Source organism: Myotis lucifugus, unplaced genomic scaffold (genome assembly GCF_000147115.1).
Source record: "Myotis lucifugus unplaced genomic scaffold, Myoluc2.0 scaffold_24, whole genome shotgun sequence".
Taxonomy (NCBI): domain Eukaryota; kingdom Metazoa; phylum Chordata; class Mammalia; order Chiroptera; family Vespertilionidae; genus Myotis; species Myotis lucifugus.
Window position 1 is genome coordinate 497,029 of NW_005871072.1, and position 7,575 is coordinate 504,603.

A 7,575-nucleotide genomic window follows, 5' to 3' on the forward strand; every position below is an offset into this window, starting at 1 on the left:
GCAGCGGAAACTTCCTCAGCTGACTTCCTCTGCTAATGTACCCACGAATCGCCCATCCTCAGTATAAAAATAGCGCCCCCCTCACAGTTGGCTCGGATCCCGAGGGCCTAGTCTCAAAGGGTTCGTGGGTCGCCCGGGGACGCAGAATAAAACCTCTCTTTCTTCCTTTTCTGATCGACTCTCTTTATTTCCTACGCCGCCTCCTGAGCCACCTAACCTAACACTAAGGCTTTCAGCAGTGTTTAATTAGGAAGGTAAGGAGCTGGAAGTTGACTGTACTTGATTAGTATAGAAGCAATGATAATTATAAGAAATGTCATGTGAGATGTCTGCTTTTACCAGACTTGGGAGAACTTACACACACACTTGCACACACAAAGAGAGGCTCAGGAGAGATGGTCCCTAACCTTAAACATGCTAACACACACACACACACACACACACACACACACACACACACACACAAACTCAAGAATTCTTCAACAATATTAGAAGCAACTTTTTAACTCAGCTACAAGAAAGACTGTGCTAAAAATCAGGCCCAATGAATGATTAAAAGTCTGTAAATGCTGCAATAAAGACTAACTCTGTAGCCTTAATATATTATGAACCTTATAGAGAAGAGTGGCTGGCCGGTTTGGCTCAGTGGATAGAGTGTCGGCCTGTGGACTGAAGGGTCCCAGGTTCAGTTCCTAGTCAGAAGCAATGATTCTCATCATTGATGTTTCTATCTCTCTCTCCCTCTCCCTGCCTCTCTGAAATCAATAAAAATATATTTTAAAAAATAGAAAAGTGGATCCTGAGATCAATGGGGTATTTGTGTGAATGGGATTAAGAATATTGAACACCCATATTTCCCTGCCACCCTGCCGGAAAGGAGAAGCTAAGCATTGTGAAGGCAGCCTGAGCACACACCCTCACCCCACCCAAACCTGCATTCTGATGCATATGCTTGCTAGCCCCAACCCCCTTTCCACTTGAGTCCTAGCCAGCCTTGCAGACCTGTTTATCTGCAGGGGCCATAAAAAGCCCTTACAAAAGATTAATTGCTGGCACCAGTTAGCCTGAGTGGTTGGTTGTAATCTCACTTCTCCCTTTCCAACCCACGGGGGCTGCAAAGCCCACGAAAAGTCTGGAAGCCTGGTCCATGTTTGGGAGACAAAGAAACTAAGGAGATAAATAGGGCACCCCCACCCCCACATTCGGTGCTCCGGCTTTGGAGACGGACTCCCCTGAGTCACCGCACTAGTGCATCTGCAAATAAAGGGCTTTTCCTGAATCTTCCGAGTGCCCGGTGTGTGTTTTCCGGTCGCCTGGTAATTTCTGCAACAGCGTGACCTCATGCAATGACCTGGTCTATAACAAGTGCCTGACAAGTTAATGCCGTTCTCTGCCACAGTTGCTTCCTCTGTATGTTAGCCTCCAGACTTAAAAGAATCAGGTCTCAGCACAGATCAAGTGAGAAAAAGCAAGCCCTTATTAGAAAAGGAATCTAGCCAACAAACCAAGGAATTGCAGGAGCTAGTGAGTAAATAGAGGCAGGCAAAATGGGACCTGGAGGGGCTAAGCTGAGGGAATGGGATGGTGAGTGAAAACAGAGCTGAGGGTCAAACTGCTACACAAATTGCTGTACAACTTGTGTGCTAGGCCTGAATAGTTGAAAGTACTCTAGGCGTGCACGGAGGAGAGGGTTGCTGTGTAATGTCTTTGGAATGTTCCAGCGGAAGCTGAAGACTCCTCAGGGTCTGAATCAAAGCCAAGTATTGCAATGTCTGTTTTCTAGGGAATAGAGATGGAGACATAGTTTACATGCGACTTTTTGTTTCCTGAATTAAATTAACCATTCTTGGATTGCCTTTTACAGCTACCCAACTTTTTAAAAAATATATATTTTTATTGATTTCAGAGAGGAAGGAAGAGGGAGAGAGAGATAGAAACATCAACAATAAGCTGTTCTGCTGCCTCCTGCATGCCCCCTACTGGGGATCGAACCCACAACCTGGGCATGTTACCTAACAAGGGTCGAACAAGATCTCCTGATTCATAGGTTGATGCCACGCTGGCTGGGCTAGGAAACATTCTTGAATGTACAATGAGCTTTTTGATTTTCTTGTTCACTAGCTTAATCCTTCCTCCCATCCTCTGCAATTAAAAACATTAAAATCAGCCCTAGCCAGTTTGGCTCAGTGGATAGAACGTTGGCCTGTGGACTGAAAGGTCCCGGGTTCAATTCTGGTCAAGGGCACATACCTGGGTTGTGGGCTCAATCCCCAGTAGGAGGCATGTAGGAGGCAGCTGATCAATGATTCTCTCTCATCATTGATGTTTCTCCCTCCCTCTCCCTTCCTCTCTGAAATCAATAAAAATATATTTTTTTTTTAAAAAACACATTAAAATCTGCCCAGCCGGAGTGGCTCAGTGGTTGAGCATCAACCTATGAACCAGGAGGTCATGGTTCAATTCTGGTCAAGGCACATGCCTGGGTTGCGGGCTTGATTCCCAGTGGGGCATGCAGGAGGCAGCCAATCAATGGTTCTCTCTCATCACTGATGTTTCTATTTCCCTCTTCCTCTTTTTTCCTCTCTGAAATCAATACAAATATATATATTTTAAAATAAAATACAATAAAAACATTAAAATCTTACTTTAAAAGTATAAAGATACAGTATCAAATTTATAAAAATAACTCAAATTATTATAAAAATAACCATTGAGCACACCAGCTGGGTGGCATATATCTAATTTTTATTTTCAGTCAACTTTTATGCCTTTTTAACCTTGATATTTTGCCTCCTATTTCTGGCTTTTTCAAATATCCAATAAATGTTTTGACTTTTCATGGCTCTTATCTTAGAAAAGTACTGGTATACAGTAAGTAGTAATAAGGAGTACATTTTTTATCATATTATTTTTATTATAATAAGAAGAAAAACTTGGTTACATAGCAATTTCGAATCCAGAAAACTAATGAGTCCAGGCTGCCCATCTCTATTTGAGTCAATTAAGCAGAGTCAGGGTGGAATCATATATGAGGATTTATTCCAATAACTAGAGGCCCATCCTGCACCCTCTCCAATCTGGGACTGCTTGCTCCTAACCGCTTGCCTGACTGCCTGTCTGATTGCCCCTAACCACTTCTGCCTGCCAGCCTGATCACCCCTAACTGCTCCCCTGCTGGCCCAATCGCCCCCACTGCCCTCCCCTGCTGGCCTGATCACCCACAACTGCCCTCCCCTGCCGACCATCTTGTGGCAGCCATCTTGTGACAAAGTGGGGGCGGCCATCTCGTGATGACATGAGGGTGTCGCCCTGAGGGCGCGAGGGCCACCTAATCTTTTATTAGTATAGATGCCTGCATATGGGAGAGCAGCAGGTCATCCACGAAAACCTGCTCTCCCACCTCCAACTAGCGGCTGAGTATAGAGGGATAAGGAAGAGAGGCTGCATGGGAGGGGGGAGGAGGGAGAGGCGGCTGCAGGGTCTGTGATCCATGTGTCTCCTTCCAGGATCTTGAAATTTAGTAACAAGACAGTTAATTTTCAATGGTGTTAAGACCCAGCTCCTCCAGTTCCTGGGACTGGAGAATGGTCAGCATTCCTGAGGCAAAGTCCCGGAGAGGGTCAGGGTCCAGGCACAGCAACCAAATCAAAGCCTGTCCTGTCCTTTCTGTTCTCAAAATTCATTTTCTTTTCTGAGCAGTGGATCCATCCGGGCCCAAGGTGTCTCACTTTTTACAGCTGTTTTTCTTCTTGCAGCACATCCTCCAGTTCCCCAGGGTCTGTAAGAAAACTCTTATCTATAGTTAGTCAGGTGAATAACCATTAAACAACTGTGGCTCTATTCTTATGTGCCCTTCCCCCCCATTAATTTACCTTTACAGGATTCATGAAACTCCCTCACATATTATAGGGGTCATGCAAATGTTAGACTAAGGGAGACTATTCTTAAAGTCACCTACTCCCATAGTAACTCTTCACTCTTTCCCTAGAGAAATTATATGACGTTTCATGAAATAATGCTGTCCTTTTCTTTCTTTCTTTCTTTCTTTCTTTCTTTCTTTCTTTCTTTCTTTCTTTCTTTCTTTCTTTCTTTCTTTCTTCCTTCCTTTCTTCCTTCCTTCCTTCCTTCCTTCCTTCCTTCCTTCCTTCCTTCCTTCCTTCCTTCCTTCCTTTCTTTTTTTCTTTTCTTTTCTTTTCTTTTTTTTTTGTGGTAGTCAAATTCCTGACTGCCCTGCACACTCTAAATAGGCAGGGGTGGGAAGTGTGAATCCACAATACACTGTTATGCAACTGTAAATGACATTTAAGTCTTCAGTTGGTACTTCTGATTTCTGCCTCCACCTCTCACTCCTTCCCTCACATACCTGCTGTCTCTGAGTCCAGAGTTGCAAAAGCATCTCAGTTTCTTCTTCTTCTCAGCACTCTCCATGTGTGTGTACAGGTTAATTTTCTCTGCTTCGCCTCACCAATAGTCTATCATCCACTTTTCAAATTCTGTAAACTGGTTGAAATTTCTCATATGTTGAAATACTCCTTTAAAAGTTATGACATCATGCTTATAAATCAGTGTTACATTGATTTAATATGACTGGGAAATAAGAGTATTATGAAAGCATAGATTTGGTCTTTCATTTTCACTCTGGAAGTCGCCCTGAGGATATGTAAGCCTTTAAATTCCTATCATTCTTGCAGCTTCCAATCCAGGGCATAGACCTGAAGGGAACAGCACTCCAACTCTTATTTAAAAATTTGAAACTGAGCTCACCTCAAATTTACAACTTTTTAAAAACTCATTGAAGGGAAGAGGTCATAGAGCAACCAAACAGTACAAAATCTGTGAGAGAAAATGCATCCAGTGAAAGAAGGCTCAACATTCACCTGCACAGATGCAAAGGGAAGCATTTAGTTGGAATAGGTGTAAATTGATGAAAGCGGGAGTATGGGCTGGCAGGACAGTGGGAAATCAATGGGAGCTGAAGATAGTGGAATCTACTTCCTCTAGCATAATTTCAACATGAGCCCTACTATGTGCTCACATAAAAGACTGGTGAAAAAAATCTAAGAAACATCCTTGTGGTGCAAAGTTGGGTAAAAGAAAAGCAGCAGTGCCGCAGGGGCAAGAAACTCCACGCAGATCCTCTTCCTCATACACTGATGAACAAAACCTTCACTCTGGGAATGAATGGCACCTGGAAACTGCAGTCTGTAGTAGAGCATTGCTGAAAACTCATTGCAACCCAGGGGCTATATCAGGGTTAACAAACAAACAAAACTATTCCCTTGGGTTATGCATTGGGCCCACAACTACAGTCCGGGGAAGGTCAGCAGCACCCAGGAAGCTGTAACCTCCAAACCAGGAACATTATTCAGGGTTAGTACTGAGACTTCATAGGAACATTAAAGAATGGACCAAGCCCTAACCGTTTTGGCTCAGTGGATAGAGCGTTGGCCTGCGGAATGAACAGTCCCAGGTTCGATTCAGTCAAGGGCATGTACCTTGGTTGCGGGCACATCCCCAATAGGTGTGCAGGAGGCAGCTGATTGATGTTTCTCTCTCATTGATGTTTCTAACTCTCTATCCCTCTCCCTTCCTCTCTGTAAAAAAATCAATAAAATATATTTTAAAATATTAAAAAAAAAAAAGAATGGACCAAAAGACCACTTCACCATTAAGTGAAGTAGCTTCAAATCAGTAACTGCAGAATACTGTTGGGAGAAGAAGACGAGAAGAAAAAAAGCATGCAGAGACAGCTGTACCACTCGGGGAAGACCTAGAACTCAGCACTGGAGAGACTTTGCCCTAGAAAACCAACCCCACTCTAAGTATAAAGTATTGAAAACGGACAGCTAATGGGTCAGGGCTGCCTGTCACTACTTGAGCCAATTAAGCAGAGTCGGGGTTGAATCATATATGAGCGTTTATTCCAATAATGCCTGCATATGGGAGAGCAGCAGGCCATCCACGAAAACCTGCTCTCCCACCTCCCACTAGTCGGCTAAGTGTATAGGAATAAGGAAGAGAGGCTGCGTGGGAGGGGGAAGGAGGGAGAGGTGGCTGCCGGGTCTGTGGTCCGACTGTCTCCTTCCAGGATCTTTGATAGATCCTCCCTTCTCCCAACTGGTGGGCGGAGTTTGACGTAACCTGCAGCCCAGAAATACCTGAGTGACTAACCAGGTACCTTATATGGACTATACATTGGACCACCAATCCACACCTGCCAAATACCCTAAGCCCTTGTCCTATATGGACAGTGCAGTAAGCCACCAATCAGTGTGCGCCGAGTACACTAAGCCCCCCACCCCTTCCCATTCCGTCCCTCAAAAGGCGTGCCCACCCCTGCACGTGCTGCTGTTCTCCCCTGTGAGACAGCCCGGCAGGTCCTTCTCCTCTAATAAAGCCTGTAGTCCTGGTTTTCGCCCTCTGTCTGATTTTTCAATCTTGAAGTCCGATAACAAAGTAGTTAATTTTCAATCGTGTTAAAAACAACTCCAACCAGTTCCTGGGACCCAGAATGGTCAGCATTCCTGAGGAAAACTTCCGGAGAGGGGGTCCTGGCACAGCAATCAAATCAAAGTGAGTCCTGGCCTTTGTTCTCAGAAAGAACTCTTTTCTGAGCAATGGGCCCCAACGTGTCTCTTATTGTTTTACAGCTGGTTTTCTTCTTGCAGCACATCCTCCAGTTCCCCAGGGTCTGTAAGAAAACTCTTATCTATAGTTAGTAAGTGAATAACCACTAAACAACTGTGGCTCTATTCTTATTAGCTGCCCTTCCCCACTATCAGTATTTGTACAGAAATGTGAAGCCTGAGCTACACTGAGGATAACCATAGTAGCAGCACCAGGAAACCAGCCAAACTCATAAATAACTGTATTTGTTAGGTAGGAAGTCAGACCTGAGCGGCTGGGGCGGGCCTGCCCCGGGTCCTGGCAGGGGTGGGACCAGCGTGGCGCTCAGACCGCCTCTCCATGGGCGGCCCAGCAGCAGCCAGCAGGCAGGTGGGAGCCAGCCGGCTCTCGGCACCAGCTCAGAGGAAAACGTGGCCTCAAGGCCCATGCGACCTTCCTAGGGCACTGGGCTAATTATAATAAAATTTGCATCTTGGTTGTGACCCCGCCCCCTGTGGGTTTTCTCGTATACATTATGGGTAAGGGCCTGCCCAGAAGAAAGGTAGTTTCTGTCAATCATCCCTGATGCAAATGAAAGGTTCCACCCAGAAAATCCCTCTTTTAAACCCAGAAGCTGGGGGCCATGCTCTCTTGCCTGTGCTTCAGGGAGCATCGCCTAGCCTTCCCCTTCCCGTCCCCCACAGGTATGTAACCCCCAACCTCTGAGGCACCCGATGAGACTTGCAATCAGGGGAGATGGGCACTGCAGCTCGCCCTGGGATCCCCCCCTGAACCTGTCCCCAAGGCCCCCTTTTCTCTGGCTTCCCACTGAGCTAAAGTCTTATGTTTGAATTCACCACTAAAAAGTGAACCTGTGGAAACCTATGCCCCCGCCCTGAACCCTGATGAAAGCAGGACCCCAGGGCCATGTGCATGCGCCCCCCCGCTTACTTGTGACATTCTGCCATG